This window comes from Electrona antarctica (genome assembly GCF_951216825.1).
Source record: "Electrona antarctica genome assembly, chromosome: 6".
Taxonomy (NCBI): Eukaryota; Metazoa; Chordata; class Actinopteri; order Myctophiformes; family Myctophidae; genus Electrona; species Electrona antarctica.
Window position 1 is genome coordinate 12,825,683 of NC_136811.1, and position 23,466 is coordinate 12,849,148.

Below are 23,466 nucleotides of genomic sequence, written 5' to 3' on the forward strand. Positions count from 1 at the left end.
TTGTAGAATTCTGTAAGAGGTCCAGAACCAAGCATAAAGGTGGACACTAGCTACTCATAATTACTAAGTACATTTAGCAGCCTGCAAAGTGCAAATGCAGTACCATTATGTTTTGTTTTTTTCCAATAAAAAAATGAACATACTTTCGCATACTTTTTCCACTCCCATTGATTGATTGATTGATTGATTGATTGAAGAATGTATTAACAGTTTGCAGAATTACAGTACATTTCAAGCACAACTCAATACAAAGACTAACTGTGAGTGGATGGCCCAATAAAGCATTACACTTGTTCAATTCATCAAAACATTTAGATATGTACAAATATACACACAGAACAGGAATTCATCATAAAGGAGGTAAAAAGGGAAAATAAACATATACAGTGAGGGGAAAAAGGGGTGGGTGGATGGGGGATTCAGATTTTACGGGGGCCAGTTTCAAATTGCAGCCGTCTGTCGGCGAAAGGGATTTGCATGTCTTAATGACTGTAGGTAGGGCGTTCCACATTTTGGTGGCATAGGAGTGAAAATAATTTAGTCCCTTGTTTGTGCCAAATCTGGGTTGCACATAGTTTGTTGCACTCCATCTGGTGTTGTGGGTGTGGACCTCGTTAACATTAAGGAAGTATTCAGACAGGTACATGGGTATGTTGGTGGTGTATCGAATCTTGTGGACCAGACCCATTGCAAGATGCTGTACTCTGTCTAAGCCATTCTAGCCTGTCAAAGTGGGCAGGGGTGAGGTGTGTTTGGGGGGTGAGGCCAATTAGGAGCCTCACCAGTTTGTTTTGGGAAGTCTGGAGCCTTGTTTTAAGGGCCTTTGAGGTGCTGTGGTACCAAGAGGTGCATGCATAGTCGAAGATACCTTGTATGAGGGCTCCTGTTAACGTCTTCAAAGTGTTTTTGTTGACCAATGAGGAGATCCTGTAAAGGAATCTTTGGTTGACTTTTTTTTTTGTTGGTGGTCATTTTATCACCGGAAAGATTAGCCTCCGGAATGGAACCTAGGTAGGTAATTTAATCTTTTCGTGTGATAATATTGTCACCCACTCTAACCTTAAGAAGCCATCTGCCTTGCTGAGATTACTATTTGATCCAAAGAGAATGGATTCCGTTTTTCCCAGGTGTAAATATAGTTTGTTATCAGTGAGCCGGGTGCAGATTCTACCGAGCTCAGAGCTGAGGGCCTTTTCAACCTGCAGTTTGTTCCTGTCCGAGACCAGCAGTGCTGAGTCATCTGCGAACAGGAACAAGTTGCAATCACAAGCTGATGTCATGTCGTTTACATATATTAGGAACAGTAAATTCCGGCAGTGTTCCGTTCACCTCCACCATCTTTTCTCTCCCCTCCAGGTAGGATTGCATCCAGCTCACTGATGTGCGCCTATCAAAACCAATTGCTTTTAGCTTGTTAACCAGTATGGAGTGGTTCAGTGTCAAAAGCCTTTTGGAGGTCCAGCATGACCATGCCGCAGTATTTGCCAGCATGTGTTTGATGTGGTCGCTCAAATAGAGGAGGCATGTGTCTGTTATGTGTCAGTGTCCATGTTAATAATAGGGGTATAAAATACTTTGTGAACAGATACAAAACTAGATAAATCATGCGATTAATTGCAATTAAAATATGTAAAATATGTAATTGGACAGCACTATTTTTTAATATATACAGTAACATTATTCATAATTTCTGCTGTTCATTAAAATGAACCACTGGCACTCTCACCAAGTTGAACTCTCTTGTGCAAATAATACTTGGGAATACAACAATTTAGATTTTCTAGTCTCTGTCTTATTCTATGGCTCTGGTCTAGTCTCAGAATTCGGCGGGTCACTGAATCCCGTGTAACCGGCAGGAACGCGCTTTCCGACCGCTCCGCTCCTCTCCTCTGCTGTGTGTGTGACCGAGATTAACGGCACAGAGGGGGGGTAACCCTGACCAACGCACACACACATCACTTCCAGCTTCAGCTCTGAAACGCACACTGAACCCAGCGGTAGTGTGTGTGGTTTTGTACCGGTGCACAGCGGCCCCCCGGCCCGCCGTTCGGCCGTCCAGAACCAGAACCCTGCAGTGGGCGGACTCATTTTTCTCTCTCAGTCTCCACAAACGCGAATGGCAGCGTTTTAGTCAGCTAGCATGCTAGCTGGCAGCTAGCTAACGTTTTTTTGCATTACATTCTGTTCTATTCGAGCTAGCTGACACGGCTAGCTAGCTAGCTCCCGGGTCGCAGCCGTTAAAGGGGTCTTGGGAGATCGATCGACACAAATCTGTGCTCGAGAAGAACCACCGAACAGGGCGGACATCTGACTGGGGTTTCGGCGTGCGCTGGTGGTGTCCATGGTTATGGTGGCGGTCTGCCATCCTGCCCTGAGCCGCGGCTAGGCTGCACTGCGCCGGGATCCCACCCGACCCCCGTCCCGCAACCCGCTGCTGTCTGTCTGGAAGAGCGAATCACCTCCATCTGCTGCTCAATCTGACGGGGATTTATTGTTATCGTTGTTTAAAAAAACGACCTCTCTGTTGGGATTTCTGTCCCAGAAGAGGGTCGACAGACCGGGGAGGAGGGGGCTCGGTTCGTTTGGAAGGTGGTAGAGAGACATAGAGAGAGACAGAGCGAGAGAGAGAGAGGGGATCTGAACATGGCTGCTTCGGGGAGCTTGGATCGACACGCCGCCTGAGGTAAGCTCTTCCCCGGCCGGGTGGATGTGGTTTCTGACGGGGTGGATGCTGAGCTGCTGGCTTCATGTTCTGCATCAACTCGTGTGTGTGTCTTTCTGACTGTGTGTGTGTGTGTGTGTGTGGGAGGGAGAGGTTGTGGTGGCTCGGAGGCCGTGTGGCGTTGCCTATCCCTCCCCTTCTCTTCCCACATCATCCCCACCCCTGTTCCTACCCCAGCAGCACCCGGCTGCTGGTTCCCGGCACCCGGCTGCAGAACAGACAGCCGGCGGGCGCGATGCACCCGGGCCGTGGAAAATAGATGGTGTGTTCAATCGGTACTGATCGATGGATGGCCGGTAATGTTTAGCCCATTAGCAGACTCCCATGGCGTTAGATGGCATGATGGTGATGATGGAGGGAGGAGGATGCTGCTGCTGTAGCCCCTGCTTCAGCATCAGCAGCCCCAGTGGTCCACCACTGACTCCATCCTTGGGTTTTTTTGGAGGAAGATTGAACGCCCAGCTATCTGACTGTGGTGTGACTGGTTGTGGGATGGGATGGGATGTAGAGGCCACTTAATGAGCCCGCTGTGGCGGCGATCAGTCATGTTTGAGGCGGTACGTGTAGTGGGTATCTAGGCAGGTTTTAGCACCACCTGCCTACACACGCACGCACACACGCACGCACACACAGAATGGGATGCAGGATGCAGGCGGATGGAGATGGATGGGTGAATGAATGAAGGGATGGATGTAAAGACATGGACGGCTTTCTAGCCTCTGTTTTAATGCACCGGAGTCCTGTGTCACTGTATGTATGGTGATGGCTTTAGCTATCATAGCGGCCATGTCCCCTCCCTGCCACCCCCCCCCCCCCCCCCCCCCCCCCTCTCTCCCTCTCTGTGTATCTGCAGCGTTTCATCTGCTGTGGCAGCTAACACTGCTTAGCTACTGCATCAGCCCCAGCCCCAACCCAGCCCTGGAGGAGGGGGGGAGAGGGGCAGATAGGCTGCCCGGCAACGGGTGGGAGAGGTCAGGGGAAAGATACGACGAGAGACCCATTGGGTGTTTCACAGCCAGAGGCAGGGTGACTTTATTGGGCTCTCTCTCTCTCCTCTCTTTTTCCTGTCTCTCTCCCTCTCTTTCATTCTCTCGCTCTCCCTCTTTCTCTCGGTGTGCTGATCCTCTGTATTATCAAGTGATGCTCTGGATCAGATGATGTACTGGTCTGAATCTGTTGGCCACCTTTCTCTAGTTTGAATAACCTTTGTCACAAAGTCGTGTCTCTCTCTCTCTCTCTCTCTCTCTCTCTCTCTCTCTCTCTCTCTCTCTCTCTCTGTCTCCATCTCTGCTGCTTCTGGTGCTTTTGGATAATGAAGACTGCTGGTTTAAAATGGACCCTCCTCTTCTCCCTGCTCCTGTCGTTTTCCCCTCACTCTCTCAGCATCCTCCTCTCCACTCGTTCGCTCCTCTCCTCTATTCGGGTTTTGATGATCATTTCACCACCAGAATACTGTATCTGTATGGACCGATTCTCTGAGACTTAGTGTGTATTAGAAATTCGTATTAGTGTGTTCCTCAAATGTAGGTCCATATGACCAGGTGTTTTTGTATTGCGGATTCATCTCCCCAGATAAAGGACTGGTGTATCGTTTGGATTGACGTCCAAGGCCCAGTGCCACAATGGAACATGCGAGATATGATAGTAAAGGCCTTCCCAGGTACAATTATATTCTAATAGGTTTTTTTACTGTACATTGAAAGACATGCTGAGTAAATGTGACCACAGAGGGAGTTGTACCATCAACGACTTGCAGTGTTTCATCCTTTTTTTTTCTTTCTTGGCTGTTTGTCGGTTTCTTTTATTTAACCTTTTTTCTGAGCAGAAGACATCAATTTAGCAATACATTCTTCTGTACAATGACACAGGATTCTGTTGGACATGCGTTATAACATAGGATAACTCCAGAAGTTGGACAAAAGGGCAGAGCATTACAAAACACTAATTATAAAGGTTTAAGTTAACACCTTACCACTTATAATGCTAATATCCTCTTAGCATTGTTTGTCTTGTCTTGGGAAGACAAGATTTGTTTCTAGACGCCAACAGAAGCATTTCTTACCTTGTTATAACTTAGCAAAGTCCACAGCGTAATTTATTTATTTACATCCAATTTTTAGCAAGTACACGAATCACACACTTTCATTGACATGGCAGAGTCTTCAGAAACAGTCAGAAATAAAGATGATCTCTCTGTAAAACCCCCTAGGGTTCCATCTATATGGTTGATAGTTAGCAACTATCCATCATCTCTCAGTTCAATTAATTATTTTAGTGTCACTCGGCACAAATTTATCAAACAGGGGTCCTTGAAATTAAAAAGTTTGACTGAGAATCACTAGTTTAGGTCAACACAACCTCATAGTGGACGAGGTATGTACTTTGCCAGTAGCTACAAACCCCATATAGGTTTTTGATTGAAGTATTTATTAACAGTTTGCAGAATTACAGTACATTTCAAGCACAACTCAATACAAAAACTGTTAACAGTGAGTGGACGACCCAATAAAGCACTACACTTGTTTACAAGTGGGTCCACCTTGTTCAATTCATCATAACATTTAGAGACGTACAAATATACACTTCTATATAGCCAAAGAACAGGAAATCATCATAAAGGAGGTAAAAAGGGAAAAGAAAACATACAGTGAGGGGGAAAAAGGGGTGGGTGGGGAATTCAGATTTTACGGGGGCCTGTTTTGAATTGCAGCCGTCCGTAGGTGCCCTTTGAGAGCGGTTTTGTAGGAGTCAAGGGATTCACATGTCTTAATGACTGTTGGTAGGTGGGGATGCACACGCAGATCCGATCCTGTTGTCGTTCTAATGCCAGTCGGACCAATAGTATGTCGGAACTCCAGAGGTGAGGTGTTAATATCTACAGCGGTTGCTCACTGACTGTTTGATGGACAAGAAAGAAAGTTAGAAAACCAGCCTCAGCTCCCTGGTAACCACCAGATATCAACCAAATGAAACGCATTGAGTGTGGAACTGGAACTGCTCGTGGAGAAGTCCTGTCCCCCGCCATGAACAGCGCACCAAACAGACGTACATTCCTGAAGCAGTTCATCCCAACACTGCTTTGAAGCTGCAGTCTTAACTTTCATGTCCTACCCTAGATATGACTCCGCCAATCCTGGTCTCCCGCTAATGCGGTAGTGCATGATATGTGTTCATGCACTACCGTACCTCTGGTCAACCATTAGTGGTCCTACCTGGGCCGACCACAGTATCTGATCTCTCAACAGAGGAGCAGATAGACCGCCAGCTACAACCACTGCAGTTGTGTTGGTTTAATACATTGTGTTAACTTTTTAAGGAGGGAAAAAAGCTCCAAGACGCTGTACACTGGCCTTCCTTTTATTTAGGCATGGAGCTGTAGCAGATAGCATGTTGCATTTCCCATTAAATGGTAAATGGTGCATTTATATAGTGCCTTTATCCAAGGCACTTTACATATGTATTACATTCACCCATTCATACACAGATGGTGGCGGAACCGGAAACCATGCAAGGCACCAACCAGCACATCAGGAGCAATTCGGGGTTCAGTGTCTTGCTCAAGGACACTTCGACACTAACTCTGGCGGAGCCCGGGTTCGAACTGGCAACCTTGTGGTTACCATCCGGCCACTCTACCCCTGAGCCACCGCCGCCCAAATGGGCGCCTAAATCAAATGGGCTTCTCCATTAGATAAAAAAACAAGCAAGCAACAGCAGTGCACTCTTATACCCTTGCACACAGGCAGAGGTTGTGTTCTATGTGGTGGGATGCTTGTGCGTGCTGTTAAAGTCAAGCTCACGGTGTTGTTACAGTATGTGTCCTTGTGCATGGAGGAAATTAGCATTTCTTGTACAATTGATATTTGCAGTTTGTGGACTGAAGCTCTCTTTGTAAATATTTCCGTTACTTCCAATATTTTGTGTTGAAAGTCCTGTTATAACAACTCACTCATTCTCTCTAACTCGTGTAGGCACGCACGCACGCACGCACGCACACACCCTGCTAATTGATGAGGCTCAATTGCTCTGTATGGAAAATAGTGAAAATATCTACAAGCTCACGGCACATCACATTGTGGCATGTTGTGAGCTATACTGAGCTTGTAGATCTGCTATTTATAAAAATAAGAAATACTGTAAAACTCTTAGTTTTTTTTAAAAGTTTTCAGATAAAAATAGCGACACCAAGGTGTGTGTGTGTGTGTGTGTGTGTGTGTGTGTGTGTGTGTGTGTGTGTGTGTGTGTGTGTGTGTGTGTGTGTGTGTGTGTGTGTGTGTGTGTGTGTGTGTGTGTGTGTGTGTGTGTGTGTGTGTGTGTGTGTGTGTGTGTGTGAGTGAGTGAGTGAGTGAGTGAGCGTGAGATCCAGGTGTTTTTCTTTAGAGCAGTGGTTCTCAACCTGTGGCCTGTGATTTTGGGGTGGATCCCCAGATGACAGTGAAGTGAGTAATACCTAATGCATAAGAAATTAAATTAAACAAGTACAAAATGACATATTGATATTTTACCAGTTACACACACACACACACACTCACTGAAATGATAAGTTGCCACTGTTGGTAAAGTTAGGGTCCTAATCATTAGTGTTGGTAAAGTTAAGGTCCTAATCATTAGTGTTGGTAAAGTTAGGGTCCTAATCATTAGTGTTGGTAAAGTTAGGGTCCTAATCATTAGTGTTGGTAAATTTAGGGTGCTAATCATTAGTGTTGGTAAAGTTAGGGTCCTAATCATTAGTGTTGGACTGTTGGTAGATTTTAGGGTCCTCCTAATCACAATGGTACAGGTAGGGTCCTATTCTTTAATGTTGGTACTACTATCCTAGGGATGGGAAAGATTAGGGTTTTTACGAATCGATTATTGACAATTCCTCATCATTTCCGTTCATAGCTATAATAATAATTTGTTGTCTACGTGTTGCTGAGACGTCGGCGGGAGGGAGAGCAGACGGCTCACTTCAGTAAGGCTGAAATCCTGCCCCCTCCTGGACTGCATTAGTAAATGTTTTGCTATAAACCCCCCCCAATGTTTTAGTAATGTTTGATCTGTCTGAACTATGAATCTGCATACCGCGAGAAGGAGGTGCGTCAGAAACACATGGAGGGTATGTCTTCATAAATGGGTCGTCACTTGTCACATTGGAGGTATTACCCCGACCATAATCCATATGTGTTGTTGCAGTGACTGTACACAGTCGGCGTCTTATCCACCACGTTGTTATTGTGTCATCAAATCCGTAAAGCCTGATTTATATGACGTTGCAGATCAAGATCAATGCGTGGCATCATTTAGCATCATGGACATGAGATGTATGCAAACTTTACGCTGCGTATTTTGCACTGCACTGTTTTATTTTGTATCTTGTTTGTTGAAATCATCCACATAAGTTAAGTTAACACTGTAAGTGGCCAGCAGCAGCGATTTGAGGAAAGCAAAGCTCCTGAAGGGCGCGGGCACTACCAGATGTGCACACGCACAGAAATGTTTTGAGATCGACTGACATAGAAACATAGGTTTTTTCAGAAAACTGTCAGGATTTTTGAAGGCATTTGTAGAATCGTCCTCAGGTCTAAATGAGTTAAAAATTAAGGAAAGGAAATTGAAAATAGGAAAAAAAGAAAGAAAGCTAATATTAGATTCTGAAGATTAGTATTTTAGAAATGCACAAGTGCAGTAATCTATAATCACAGATTTTTTATTTTATTTTATAGTCACATACCTAGTACTACTAGGTATGGTCCCAATCATTACTATAAAGCCAGATTGCGTAATAATCTGTTGCTGTTTGCTAATGAGTGACTGACTGACTGGGGAGGTCGTTGACTTTAACACTGCCTGGCTATCTGCCTCACTAGTGTCTGTCTGAGTGAGTGATGGGCTCGCTTGCTATTAGTTGCTAAACGACTTTCTAACTGGCTCACCAGTCCATTACTGACTGACTGGATGGCTAGAGCAACGTGGCTCTGGTTAACCTGTTGGCTAGTGGCTACTGTCATGGTTCCTGTGTCATCATGACCCTCATAGCGGGGACGAGTAGGACTGTCACAATTACACATTTAAATTGACGATTAATTATTTGTCACACAAATAGTCAGCGATTGATGATTTTATTGTGTTTTTTGGCATTGGAAATTGGAACATCATGAATAGAAATTGCATTTCTGTTTGGCTTTTAGGCTTTGTAATAAAAAACTGCACAGGGCAGATGTGACAAATATACTGAAATATATCCAGAAATTACTGGCATTTTTATAATTGTTATACTATAGCAGAAATGGCTGATCTACAAGCTTACAACAAGCTTGTAAGTTTGTAGAGCTGCTATTTCAGGTTATTTATGTATGAACATTTTTCAACATGGACACGATTATGACGATTATGACAAAATAATTGCGATTGAACGATTATGTAATAATTGTGACAACCCTAGGGACGAGAGACGTTGGCATCGCGTAACCCCCAGGCTACCCTACATGAGGACCCTGCAGACCGACCGATAGACCCCTTGCTCGTTTGTAAGATCGCGTATAGTTCAAGACGTATTTAAGGGACGTAGTTAATCAGTTGCAGACCAATCCATCCGTTTGCCAAGTCACAGTCTTCATCTGTGCTCACCCATTGATCTGTCTGCCAATTGGCCCGCCTGTCTTCCCGCCCATCTGTCTGACTCCCCTGTTTGTCTGTCTGCCTGCTTGACCCATCCCGGGGCTCTGTCTGTGCACTTGGGGTCCACCTGCCAGCCCTTAACGGCTACAGTTGGGTGCCACCGATATTGTCCCTTATCATTTGACCCATTTTAGGCCTGACCTCAAAATTTTAAAAAATCCTTCTAAATCCTCCAGTTTTCTGAAATAAATATTTTCACGATTTTTCAAAAATAGCAGACCTACAAGCTCATAGCGCGCCACTCGGTGGCGCGCTATGAGCTTGTAGATCTGCTATTTTTCAATAGCTAAATTATAACAATGTTTAAAACACCAAAAGGGGTTCCCGCCCAAAATGGGTTAACTGTCCTTTTGCGCAGATCACGCAAACCTCAGCAAAAAGAAAAGGACAATATCGATGGCCTCCAACTGTACCTGTAAGCGGACTAGCTGAGTGCTGGTTAGTAGTGCTGCACGATTAATCGGCAAAAATATTGAGATATGCGACACATACCTTTTTTATATTTCTAAATTTGACCAAGAATCGTGCAGCACTAGTTGGCCGTCCAATTCATTTTTGTTACTCTTATGTTTTTTGCTACAAGAGAGAGACTTTTAACACATTCCCTCCCGTTACACTAGGCGGGATCGTGAGGCCAGTCAAATGCGTGAAATACCAAAGTAGAAGAAGAGTGTGTGGCGTCACTGTAGGCAGCGGAGGACCCGCGATGGAATTGTTTTGGTCCGCGCGATGTAAGAACAGGGAATAATAACCTTCCAAATACCGGATTTTGTCTCATTTTGAGCAGAAAATGGAGTAATAAGCACCTCAAATCACCTCAAATCTTGTGGAGGAAAATCGAGATTCACATTTTAGCAAGAACCGTGCAGCACTACTGATTAACTAGATACTTGAGTGGCACGCACGCACGCACGCACGCACACACGCACACAGTCACACACACACAAAGACAGACAGACAGACACACACAGACACACACACCCAGAGGCCACGCATTCACGGGTAGAGGACCTGGCCAACCCATCTTTAAAACACCCCAAGGGGGCTTTAAAAGGTTGGCGGATGGACCGGAGTCTCGCGTAATGTTAGCTAAAATTCTCACCTCATGCCCTGAAAAGGTTTAGAGAAGTCCCGCCCATGCTCAACACTGTCCACAGGCCTGCGGCAAGTGGATTGAACCAACTGTCAATCAAAGTATGTCTGTTGCTTTGTCCCTTTAGCTAAACCTTCAATACCGTTGGGATGCAACTAAGGTGTTTAGTGTGATTTCTTTTGTGTGTTTGAAGATGCTTAAAACCTAACCCAGGAATTATAGAAAGAAAAAAAGGGGTGAGTGAGAGGAGTTTGAGAGGAGAGCAGAGCACAGCGTTTTCATTATTTATGAATTTTATTTAAACTTTTTGAAACTTCTCATCTGTATTCTGTAATATGCCCAAAACAGGGATCGATTACTAATTTGATTATTTAATTGAATTAACCATTGTTGATTATTTTGATTGATTGATTATTACATAGATTTGGTTTAACTGTTTAATTGGAGTTACTCTGTATATAGCGTGTTTTTTTGTCTTCGAATAAAGTTGATTTTATTTTGTTGTTCCCACCCCCCTTAGGTTTGAGTTATTACTGAAAAGGAAACTGGGTTGCAGAATGGATGACATGTGTTTTGTTTTGAGATGGAGTCGGACCTGTGTCTGTCTGTGTCTTGTAGGGACGGAGCTATTTATTTGAGACTTGGAAGTTAACATGTTATTGAGAGGGTTCAGTAAAAGACCATCATTGGAGTAAGTAAGTCGTCTTTTACATGTATTGTTTGTTGTATTTGTATGTTTGGGTCCTGTGAAGACAACATATGTATATTTTGTGTCTCTTCTGAAAGAGTCTGGGAACCATTGCAGTAAATCAATAATGTTTCCATGTGCAATCCACCTGTGAACATGCTAAACCATTATATTCATTGGGTGATAAATTCACATATAACATCATTGAATTGCTGCTTACTGCAGTACCGTTCTTATGTCTTCCAGTTAACGGGTAACACCATAGCAGGCCATATGGCCCAGTGATCCAAACCAAACCTGGGTTCCCGCTGACATTCTTCATTTTACCCTAAAAAAAATACATTCTAAAGTAACATAAACAAAGCATGCACACAGGAATACTTTCTGAACCTTGTCATGCCTATTGAATAAATACAGCACAGATGCTCATTCTCTTGATAAAATTGTACAGGTGTTCTACCTGATTTCGCAACGATGTTTGAATAGATTCAATATGTGCATGCATAAAGTGAACTTGACAAAGTGAGTTTAATGTCATTTAACGTCGTTTAGGCCTGACGTCGAGAAAAAAAAAAAAACGTTCGCTCTGAAAGAATATATACCTATTCAAAGATTTGTGCCACATTTTTACGATTTTTCAAAAATAGCAGACCTACAAGTTCATAGCGTGCCACTCGGTGGCGCGCTCAATAGCTAAAGTATAACAGGATGCTTGAAACACCAAAAGGGGTTCCCACCCAAAATGGGTTAATGCAATCGGACAGGACTTTTCTGTTTGGATGTATGGGCTGTCAAGGCCAGAAATTTATTTTTTTGCCACTCTGTAGGCATTCCCGCATAACTTCCGGGTATGATGATGATGATGTCACGCGCATACCCTCTATCTTCACTTCTTGTGCTCAACCACTGCAACGCCTAACATTTTGACAGGGTGGTGAAAGATTAGAAATAAATCTTTCACCAAGTCCTCAAGCAACTTGCAGAACTTCCCTAACGAATATAGCCGATCTACAAACTCACTCACACAATATGTCGCACGGCCAAAGTCAAAGTCGTACGATTAGTCACACACGTTACCGCAGTGAAATTTGTTCTCTGCATTTGACCCATCTCTTGGAGCGGTGAGCCGCAGCGTGCGCCGCACTCGGGAATCATTCGTTGATTTGACCCCCAATCCAACCCATTGATGCTGAGTGCCAAGCAGGGAGGCTTTGGGTCCCATTTTACAGTCTTTGGTATGACCCGGCCGGGGATCGAACCCCCAACCTCCCAGTTTCAGGGCGGACACTCTAACCACAAGGCCACTGTCTGGTGTCACTGCGATGCACTTTGAGCTAGCTGCTATATTTCTAATGCTAGTCATTTACTATGTGCATTGATGAGCACTAAGTAGTCAATACAGTATACTATGTACAACTAGCAACGTATTCCACTTGTGATGTCACTACTGTGATGTTACTATGTTAGTGATGACTTAGTCTCGCGTAGCCAGACAACTATTCCACAGTCTCCGAATGCTATATAGAGTCTGGACCTTTAGCCCCGCATGAGATGAGTAACGGAAGCTGCCATTTCCGTTCACGAAAATATATTTTATTTTCTGCTAAGCAACAAGCTATATTTGCTTAGATGTTTTCTATTTTTATTAGGATAAATGTGCGCGACTGTAAAGACGAAACGGAAGTGGCGAGGAGGCTCCACTTACGCTTTATCGCTTACTCATGAGACCTCTTCCGTTGGCCCAGACTGTATGATGAAGCGTTTGGAAATCGCGGAGGCAACATTCTGGTAACGCGAGACTAGTGATGACTAAGTATTCTGTAGTGTGAAGCTGCTGCTGCCCTGCCTGTAACTAAATTAAATCATATATACCATGGGGTCCCCAGCCCAGGGGCCTGTCTTGAGTCCCCTAATCTTTTCCTTTTACAAACATTACCGATCTACAAGCTCACGAAGAGGTGAACCGCTGTGACTCGCTTGATGTTGATCTGCTATGTTTGCCACATGTTTTCCTATTTTTGGAGAATGTTCACCCATTATGTTGACATGCTCAGAATAGGGAGGCTAGCGTTCACATGGTTATGTGGTTAAAACCTCTTAAGTATCTATTCTGAGCAGAAACTAAGAAGTATACTATGGAGTATCAGGCAGCAGCATGTTGCTGGGGAGAAACTGGTTAAGGCGACACCAGCTGAAATACACTGCACTGATCTGTGCCACCCCATTTACTTAATAATAGGAATATGTGTTGTTGAAAAAGGTTGACGTTTTCTTCAGCAGTGGGCCCGAGTGGGGGTAATCGTGTCTGTATGTTGAGCATTGACTTAACCCTAACTGTTTGTGTGTGCGCGTGTGTGTGTGTGTGTGTGTGTGTGTGTGTGTGTGTGTGCGCGCGTGCGCGTGTGCGTGCGCTAGGTAACCGGCTTCTGCCACAGGGTGCAGCAGATGAGTTTCTAGCACATCTTCTACACAGCACCATCTTCGCCTTCTTCACCCCCCCTCCCCTCCCCCCCTCTCAATTCTCCATCTTTGACCTCATCATCTCATATTTGTCCTCGCTCCAGAGTTGTGCGTGCATGTGCGCGCGTGTGTGTGTGTGTCCTGGCTGGGACCGAATGCGGGGTAGTCATTAGGATGTTTCCAGGTGCCCTTAATTTTACAGTGTATTGCTTAAAGTGCGTGCGTGCGTGCGTGCGTGCGTGCGTGCGTGCGTGCGTGCGCTGTTAAGTGTTTTCATTTCTGCTCCAGAGCTGGAGCCGAACCTCCAACCTCAAAACCCTGTGTACTCTTGAGCAAGCCTCTTCTTGACCCCCATACACTCCAGTGAACAGTAGAAGACTCAAGTTGTACTGGGAAGCTCCCAGTGGATAACCATGCAAGGCTGGTTACACTGGGCAGCTCCCAGTGGCTAACCATGCAAGGCTGGTTACACTGGGCAGCTCCCAGTAGATAACCATGCAAGGCTGGTTACACTGGGCAGCTCCCAGTAGATAACCATGCAAGGCTGGTTACACTGGGCAGCTCCCAGTAGATAACCATGCAAGGCTGGTTACACTGGGCAGCTCCCAGTGGCTAACCATGCAAGACTGGTTACACTGGGCAGCTCCCAGTGGCTAACCATGCAAGACTGGTTACACTGGGCAGCTCCCAGTGGATAACCATAAATACAAGACTGTGGTTACACTGGGCAGCTCCCAGTGGATAACCATAAATACAAGACTGGTTACACTGGGCAGCTCCCAGTGGATAACAATGCAAGACTGTGGTTACACTGGGCAGCTCCCAGTGGCTAACAATGCAAGGCTGGTTACACTGGGCAGCTCCCAGTGGCTAACAATGCAAGGCTGGTTACACTGGGCAGCTCCCAGTGGCTAACAATGCAAGGCTGGTTACACTGGGCAGCTCCCAGTGGCTAACAATGCAAGGCTGGTTACACTGGGCAGCTCCCAGTGGCTAACAATGCAAGGCTGGTTACACTGGGCAGCTCCCAGTGGCTAACAATGCAAGACTGGTTACACTGGATTGATTTTTTTGCTCTGCTGTATATCTTGGTAACTTGTGTTACCAATTTTCACCTAGTACCCTAGTTTCTCTGATGCACTATATTGTTGTCTGTACTTATGTGAATATTTACCTTGTTTGTTGACTGGAGCTCATGCTACTCTTCTTATTCCGATCTTGCTCTTGTAAATCACTCTGGATATAAAGTGTGCTAAATGCCTAAATTGTAATAATGTATTGACTGTGGTTGTACTGTTCGGCTCCCAGTGTCCAACAGTAGAAGACTGTGGTTGTACTGGTCAGCTCCCAGTGTCCAACAGTAGAAGACTGTGGTTGTACTGGTCAGCTGCCAGTGTCCCAACAGTAGAAGACTGTGGTTGTACTGGTCAGCTCCCAGTGTCCAACAGTAGAAGACTGTGGTTGTACTGGCCCGGTCAGCTCCCAGTGTCCAACAGTATGTGGTTGTACTTTTACTTCCAGGCCCCAGTGACCAGCAGTGGAAGACTGTGGCTGTACACGGGGGCAGCAGAAGCAGGTATAGCATCATAAGCGATCATATTAAAGAGCATGTTTCACACAGTGTCAATCTAACCTAACCTGTTATGTATATTAGTTTTCTAACTGGTGCTGTTGCATAATGACGGCCTTGTAAGAAGCAACCCAGCAGAGCTTGATGATGTATGTATGACTATGTGTTAGCATTGTAACCTAGCCTGCTATAGCATGGAGTATGCACAGCGCACACAGCAGACGGCATTAGGATCAGTGAACCTCAGGCAACAGCTGATGTCCGTCCGGACAAAGAGACAGATCTGTGGGAAGTCTTGTTGTTGTCCTTATAAATCCAGCTTTACGGACGGTGGTCCTTTTGAAAGCAGAGACACACGCTCTCATTCATTCTCATCCGACACTCGAAACCATCTGCAAAAACACAATCCAGTGCTCTCTGAGTCTGAGTGGCTGCTTGCTCTGTTTGCTTTAGCCATGTTTCAACCCGGCGTCCCTATTTTGGGCATGTCGGTATCTGCGAAAACGTTTTTTCGCAGCAAAAATAGCAGATCTACAAGCTCACAATGTGTCCTGATGTGATGCTGATGTAGATAGACTTGCTTCTCTGTTGTGCTATACCTGGCAGTGGGAGAGATTAGACGTTTGCCTGGGACACAAACTAGTGAAAATTACAGATCTACAAGCAAACAACGTGTCGCTTCGCGCCGTGTTCTGAGCTTGTAGATCGGCTATTTTCACTACTTCTTAATTATTATCATCTTTTTATTAATGGAATTTCTTAGATTTGTTTGTATTTAAAATGTATGTATAACATCCTTTTCATTGTCTTTATTTAAAAAAAAATCATCTTTTAATATATAATTATATTTTAAATGTAGGTAAAGAAAATGGGATTTTTACTCGAGCCGTGATTGACCCATAAAAATTGGTCTGGGACCCACAAATGGGTCCCGACCCACTGTTTACTATACCAACGTACGATGAAGTAAACTAGGACGAACACTACAGTTGTGGTAAATCTGTCTGTCTGTCTGTCTGTCTGTCTGTCTGTCTGTCTGTCTGTCTGTCTGATATTCTGTCTGATATTCTGTCTGGTCTGATCTCTCTGTGTTAATTTGACCTTTCCAGGTGAAAGGTCATGGCTGATATTCGAAAGGAGGGGGAGGGGTGTCTGTCTGGTTAGAGGGGATTATGACCGGCTAGCCTCCGTTTACTCTCCATTTATGGGTTGAGCAAAGCTCTGGTCCATAGCTCTAATGCCGTCGCATGTAGAGCTACTGTATGTTACCGATGACTTCCGGGGCTCGCATAAATGCAGACCAGCCTCTCGTCTTTAGCGTAAATAAAAAGAACGTCTTTGCTTCTCACCAATACAAAGGCGGGTTGTGTCATTATAGAAAGCCTACTTTCCTTAGTGGAAGCACTCTGAGCCCCCCACCACGCGTATAAAAGGTACTTTTTGGCCAAAAGGGGATTTGTTTTCCACCGGGAAAAAAAATTATACTTTTAGTTACTCCACTGCGCCCTCTACCGATATTGCCAAGAGAAAACACTCGTACAGAATATTTTGTGCTACCAAAATATTCTTTGTATTGGTGAAAAGCAAAAACGTTCTTTTTATTTACGCTAAAGACGAGAGGCTGGTCTGCATTCGTGCGAGCCCCGGAAGTCATCGGTAACATAGCTCTAAATACTAACGGCATTAGAGCTATGGATCAGAGCTAGGTTGAGCAGTACACACACACACACACACACACACACACACACACACACACACACACACCTACTCTTTATTAGTATTGTTCACCTTGACTTCACAGGGGTTAAAAATATTAGGGGAACAAACAATTTTCTTTTGTCATGCGATGAAATACAGCATATCTACAAGCTTGCAACACATCGCACTGTGACCCGTTGTGAGCTTGTAGATCGGCTATTTTCACTGCGCAATACCGGAAAGCCATGTGCATAGGCTACTTAAAGGAGAATTGCGGATCTGATGTTATTATATCCAAGAACAGCCGGTACAGGTGAGAAAAATGTCATAACTCCATCCCGAAAACACCGTAGCTCGGAGCATACACGGTGAGTTCAATGCGAGCCCGCTATGGCAGCCCATTTGGGACATGGCAGTCAAGTGTTGGATTTGGATTGACATCCATAGCAGTCAATGTGTTAAAGCATACAAATACATGCATAGCCTAGTTAGTAATGTCCGACTATAACAACTATTCACACTACAGAATACTTAGTCATCACTAAAAAAAAGCTTGAAGATTTACTGGTTCATTTACACCATCATCAGACCAAATATTAAAAAGAAACAAAAAGGCTGTCAACTTAAAGGGACACTTCACCCTTTTTGCAAAAAAGAAAATATGTTAATGACGTTTAGAAGCTTTAGAACACTTTCCTGGTGGTCTTTATGTGTGTAATATGTGGTTTTAGATATTTTAGATTTTAGCAGTGAGCCCAGTGTCTCTGATGTCATGGACACTGGGCTCACTTCCTTCCTGGACTACAATTCCCATAATACTTTGGTGCACTGCTCCTCCTTGTGGATAGGGGGAAGGGCTGTTTTACTGAGACAACATGTAGTCCAGGAAGTAAGTGAGCACAGTGTCCATGACATCAGAGACACTGGGCTCACTGCTACAATCTAAAATATCTAAAACCACATATTATACACACAAAAACCCCCAGGAAAGTGTTCTAAAGCTCCTAAACGTCATTAACATATTTTTTTTTGCAAAAAGAGTGAAGTGTCCCTTTAATAGTTGACAGACTCATTATGTATTGGGTTCAAATCCGGTTCATCTGTATCACAGGTCAGTCCTGTTTCTATATCACTTCTGTCTCTTTCTTCAGATCTAACTAATACAATCTGTTGATGTTTCAGAAAGAGACGGATGTACAGAGACGAATGGGCCTAATCAAAACAAATTAGACTAAAGTCTGCCAGTAAAAAGAACAGAAAGTGTTTTTCCATCCTAAGTTCTTCAGGAAAGCTATTCGAAAGACTCAAGTCTCAATAACATTTAGTCCTCAGCCTAGACTTTGAAATGAGCTGGAATGGTGCCATGGTTTGTTAATGTAGAAGACGGTACGAGAGCAGGACATTAGAGCGGTCAAGGTGAGGGGATGGACCCTCCGTCTTTGTTCTACTGGTAAACAACAAACTGATCTAAGGGAGCGCTCTTAAAGCTGGATTACTGTGGATGACCCCGACACCGTGACAATTATTACATAATTGTCTATTCGCAATTACTTGAGAAAAATCACAATTATTGTGCATAACTGTCGTAGTCGTTTCCATGTGAAAAATGTTTTCCCAAAATTGTGCAAATAGCCGAGCGCACAACTTGTATCGGCTATTTCCAGAAGTCGTTGGGAACGGGACTCGAACCCAACGACCTATATGTGGTATGCGCCTGGACCGCTAGGCCAGTGGGCGCCCTGTGAGTGTGACAGCCCTATTAACTATAAGCAAAGACAGTATACTGTAGAATAGAGTGAGTGAATAGAGTGAGACCCATATATATAGTGTGTATGTATATATATATATATATATATATATATATATATATATATATATATATATATATATATATGCCAAAACAATCTTCATATATCGCACTTTATATTATTCAAACGTAATTACCGAGATGTGCCTGGCTAACATTAGCTGCTTAGTTATGTACTGTACTGTACAGTACAGTACTGTACTGTACTGTACTGTACAAGGTAATAGGTCTGCTCACTATGAAGATAATTCACAAGCAACAAATCAACAAAGTGCAATCACCTTTAAAATAGATATGAATTCTTATTGACATTGTGGTTACTACATTAATAGTAAAATAAATTACATTGAAATAATCTATCTTAATTTAATGGGCCTGATCTGACCTCACAACACTCCATATTTGGGCATGCCTGACACAGAACTCCATAAACTGGCCTGTTTTAACATCATAACACTCCATATTTGGGCATGGCTGACACAGAACTCCATGTATAGGAATAAAGGGACACAGAGAGACACATACAGAAATCTGACATCATTCTGACGTCGGGCATAAAAGGGACACAGACATAATATCTGGGTGTATTTCCAACTTGCATCGTTCCAAGTAAGCCATTGCCCAATGCTCTATTGAAATGAATAATTATTGATGAACAACTGCATTTTCCTATTCGAAGCGTACATATTTTTAATAACTTCAAATTGGATTTGAATCTTTACATTAGATCTGACATCCTTAGTATGTACTGTGGGTTGATCAGCATTATGTAACAAGGCATACAAAGGCAGGCTAAACATGAATCAGAAAGCATAGCATTGGCTGATCTCATGGGCTTCCCTGCAGGGTGTAATGGGTGCTTCCCAGGCATTTATCAATACCAATGGTGTTCAGATCTCTTGGGGTTTTAACCCATTTTGGGCGGGAACCCCTGTTGGTGTTTTAAACATTACGTTATAATTTAGCTATTGAAAAATAGCAGATCTACAAGCTCATAGCGCGCCACCGAGTGGCGCGCTACGAGCTTGTAGGTCTGCTATTTTTGAAAATTCGTGAAAATATTTATTTCAGAAAACTGGAGGATTTAGAAGATTTTCTTAAAATTTTGAGGTCAGGCCTGAATGGGTTAAGGGACCAAACAGGTCAGAAGAAGAACTACCTGTAGCAATATAAATATTTCATTCCACTTTTGTCTTTTTTCTCCTTTTTTGGGCGACTCCTCTTGAGTGCCACCAGAGGGAGGCTCAAGTACCACCAGTTGTACTAGTACCAGTGTTTGGGAACGACTGTGGTAGAGGGTCATGCCAAATAGCACTGGAACCAGTCTTACTCCAATAAGCCTATCTCACAGAATTTCCCCGCCCCCCCCTAAATACGCCCCCTTTCGGGGTTAGTGGTGATAGCGTGACGTCACTCCATAGACACTACATGTTAACCGAGGTAATTTAAGAAGTCTACAACTTTTGTTTTCTCAAGGTAAGGTTTGTTCTATCTGTTCGACCTGATTTACCATCTTGTTTGCTTCATAATAATATTGGTCTGTCACATTTTTACATTAGAAAATGTACTTAGATTCTCCAGAGAAAAAAACGTGTAAATGCTCATGTTAAAGACACCACTATTTACCGGAAGTGGGCATGGAAAGCGGGCTGTGAGATAGGCCTATTGGCCAAAAAGGGGCGCTATAGCAATTTTTGGAAAATGAAACCTTTGAACAGGCATAACTCATGCCTCGTTTGGCCAAAGGCCGTGGCACTTGTTTCCACATGTTCCTTGGCTCATGACCAGTAAGCTCCGCCCTCAGATATTCCGCCATTTTGAGCAATTTCTGAGCATTTTGCGTGAAACGTTCTACACACAATCTATGGACCATTATCTGAAATGTGAAAATGTGAAAACATGAACAGCGAACACACTCTATTAATGCATAATGCCATGCCCAAAACCAGGACACACGATTGTCATCCAAAACACTGAATGATTTTACTGTTTACCATAAAACAACTGATTTGCGTTTGGATAGCTCTTGCCTTTGGACCACAAGGTTATGGGTTCAAATCCGGACTCAGCATATGAGTCTTCAAATTTAATAAACCCGACCCTGTCACAATTACATGGTCTTCTTTTTGTCAATTTCAGTCTTCCATGTTTCTATGGCTTATTGTTGTGCATATTGTTCTTATTGTTTATTGCCTTCCTGCTTGGTCCCACCTTATCGCTACTTGCAGCTATATTCTTTCTTTCTTTCTTTCTTTCTTTCTTTCTTTCTTTCTTTCTTTCTTTCTTTCTTTCTTCTTTCTTCTCCCAATTTAGTCGTTATGCCAATTCCCTGTGTATTCTAGTCCCATGTGACTGCTAACTCCTAAGGTTGGTCCTGGTGACAGCACAGACAGTCAACCACTTGTCTCCTCTGATACGCGTGATATCAAGGCTGCCTATTTTCACATGACAGTGAGGAGTTTAACCAGCACCTAACGAGCTTGAAGGTACATGGTATCCCGCCTAGTTCCGACTCCCCACTGAACAGGCGCCCTGAAATACCCGTCGGAGTCGCTAGTGCAGAGACAGAGATCACCCCCCCCCCCCCCCCCGCCTTTCTTCCCTCCCACAAACATGGCCAATAGGCTCTATGCACGCAGAATAACTCTTCCTACTTCCGGGCCCCTTCCCTACTGCCTTGTTTTACTAGTCTGTTACCGATGATACTAATGAAGGCTCTGTTCCATTCTGCTCAGTCAGAGTCAGGGTGCTGTTATTGTGCATGCCATGTTGGCTCACTGTGGAAACACTCTGCTACACCAGTGGGTCTCACTAAAGTGTCCTTCAGTGGGTTCCAAATGGCCCCGTATGGGAGTGTAACTCTGAGAGTGTATATACTCTGAGAGTGTGTAAATGGAACCACATGGACCCGTAAGGAAATTAAAATGTTTGAGAACCACTGTCCACTAAATGGAACAGCGCCTTATTAGTATCATCGGTAACACCTGTGAAGGAAGTAGGGAAGGGCTCCCGGAAGTAGTCCAAGAGTTATTCTGTGAGCATATAGAGCCTATTGTGGTCACTGGAGTGCCCAGCCAAGCTGGAGGCACCACGGAGGGTTCGAACCCCTATAGTCCCTGCGACGGTCTGCTGTGCCAGGAACTACACTCATGCACCTCCCGTGCTGAGTCCGGGTGGGTGCCCCCCCATTTCAGTATAGGGTCGTGAAGGATGATGGCAGACAAGTGAGGCCACACACATGAGGGATAACGTCCTTAACCCATTAGGACTGGGAAAGCATCTGTGTCATTTTGCATTTCTTTGGCTACTCAAAAGTAGCTCCTAGCGCATCACAAACTTGTAGATCTGCTATTTATTTTTTTTAATTGTGAAATCTTTTGCAAATCTTTGAATATATATATATAAAGCAAACATTTTTAACTCAAATCTTTGCTTCTGGGGGTCCCTAGAACAAAATATTTTGAGATGGGTGTTGGTGGCCAAATACATATCATTTTGGGGATTTGAGAAGCACCAATATAGCAAGTTAGCAATTTATGGTGGGATTGAAGCTACTTATGGTTACGTGGCTGGTTTGAGCTAGGACTGAGCAATATCCTATATCGATATTAGTTTAAAAATTATCAACTATCATGGGTTGGGCAATACATATATCTATATTATATGAGCCTTGTAATATGAGACTAGATAGATATATCGTCCATGTTCTACAAGCTGTGTGACAAATTGTTAGCTTGTAGATCTGTTCTTACTGTGGGCAACATTGTGGCACGATGGAGCTTAAAGGGACACTTCACCCTTTTTGCAAATTACTTTTTGTTAATGACGTTTAGAAGATTTAGAACACTTTCCTGGGGGTCTTTATGTGTGTAATATGCGGTTTTAGATATTTTAGATTTTAGCAGTGAGCCCAGTGTCTCTGATGTCATGGACTACAATTCCCATAATGCTTTGGTGCACTGCTTCTCGTTGTGGATAGGGGGAGGAGTCCAGGAAGTAAGTGGGCCCAGTGTCCATGACATCAGAGACACTGAGCTCACTGCTAAAATCTAAAATATCTAAAACCACATATTAAACACACAAAGACCCCCAGGAAAGTGTTCTAAATCTTCTAAAAGTCATTAACATATATTTTTTGCAAAAAGTGTCCCTTTAGGTTACGGTCTCCCTGGTGGCGGAACTTCGGAAGGTGTGTTAATCAGTGAAATCTGCTGGTGTCGTGTTTAGCTGGAATAAAAATACACATGACTGGACATATAATAACATCTCAGTCAGCCTCATGGTTTGGGAGGTGAGTTTGTTTTTATGTTGAAAGTTGGTCATGGTCTCACGTTGGAGCTTCCTCTGTCCTGCGTGCATTTGCGTGTGGACGTGCAAACATCTGTGCGTTTGTATGTATGTATCATCTGTCTCGCTGTGTGTGTGTGTGTGTGTGTGTGTGTGTGTGTGTGTGTGTGTGTGTGTGTGTGTGTGTGTGTGTGTGTGTGTGTGTGACTGTGTGTGTGTGACTGTGTGTGTGTGTATATGCGTTTGTGTGTCTCCTCCACCTGTCCTTGTTGGGTCTCTATTTCTGGTTGTTACACTGAACCTGACTCCATCTCGCCTGGCAACAGTACCACTGTGTGTGTGTGTGTGCGTGCGTGCGTGTGTGCGTGCGCGCTCCATGTCGTCTATATGTCTTCCAGCTGGTTCAGAGTCGTATATGTATGACACAGTTGTACCACCAGAATAGTCACTAAGCCCCGCCCATTTCCCTGTGACACCTCCA

At 43.9% G+C, this 23,466-nt stretch overlaps 1 protein-coding gene across 1 annotated transcript in view; it reads left to right on the forward strand.

The window, feature by feature from the left end:
• The first annotated feature begins 1,840 nt into the window (after positions 1–1,840).
• Positions 1,841–23,466, forward strand: part of dyrk1b (dual-specificity tyrosine-(Y)-phosphorylation regulated kinase 1B) — a 76,031-nt gene continuing 54,405 nt past the window's right edge. Inside the window, exon 1 of the mRNA XM_079504762.1 lies at positions 1,841–2,683. The gene's annotated coding sequence lies outside the window, so the exon portion shown is untranslated. The remainder of the gene's footprint in view (positions 2,684–23,466) is intronic.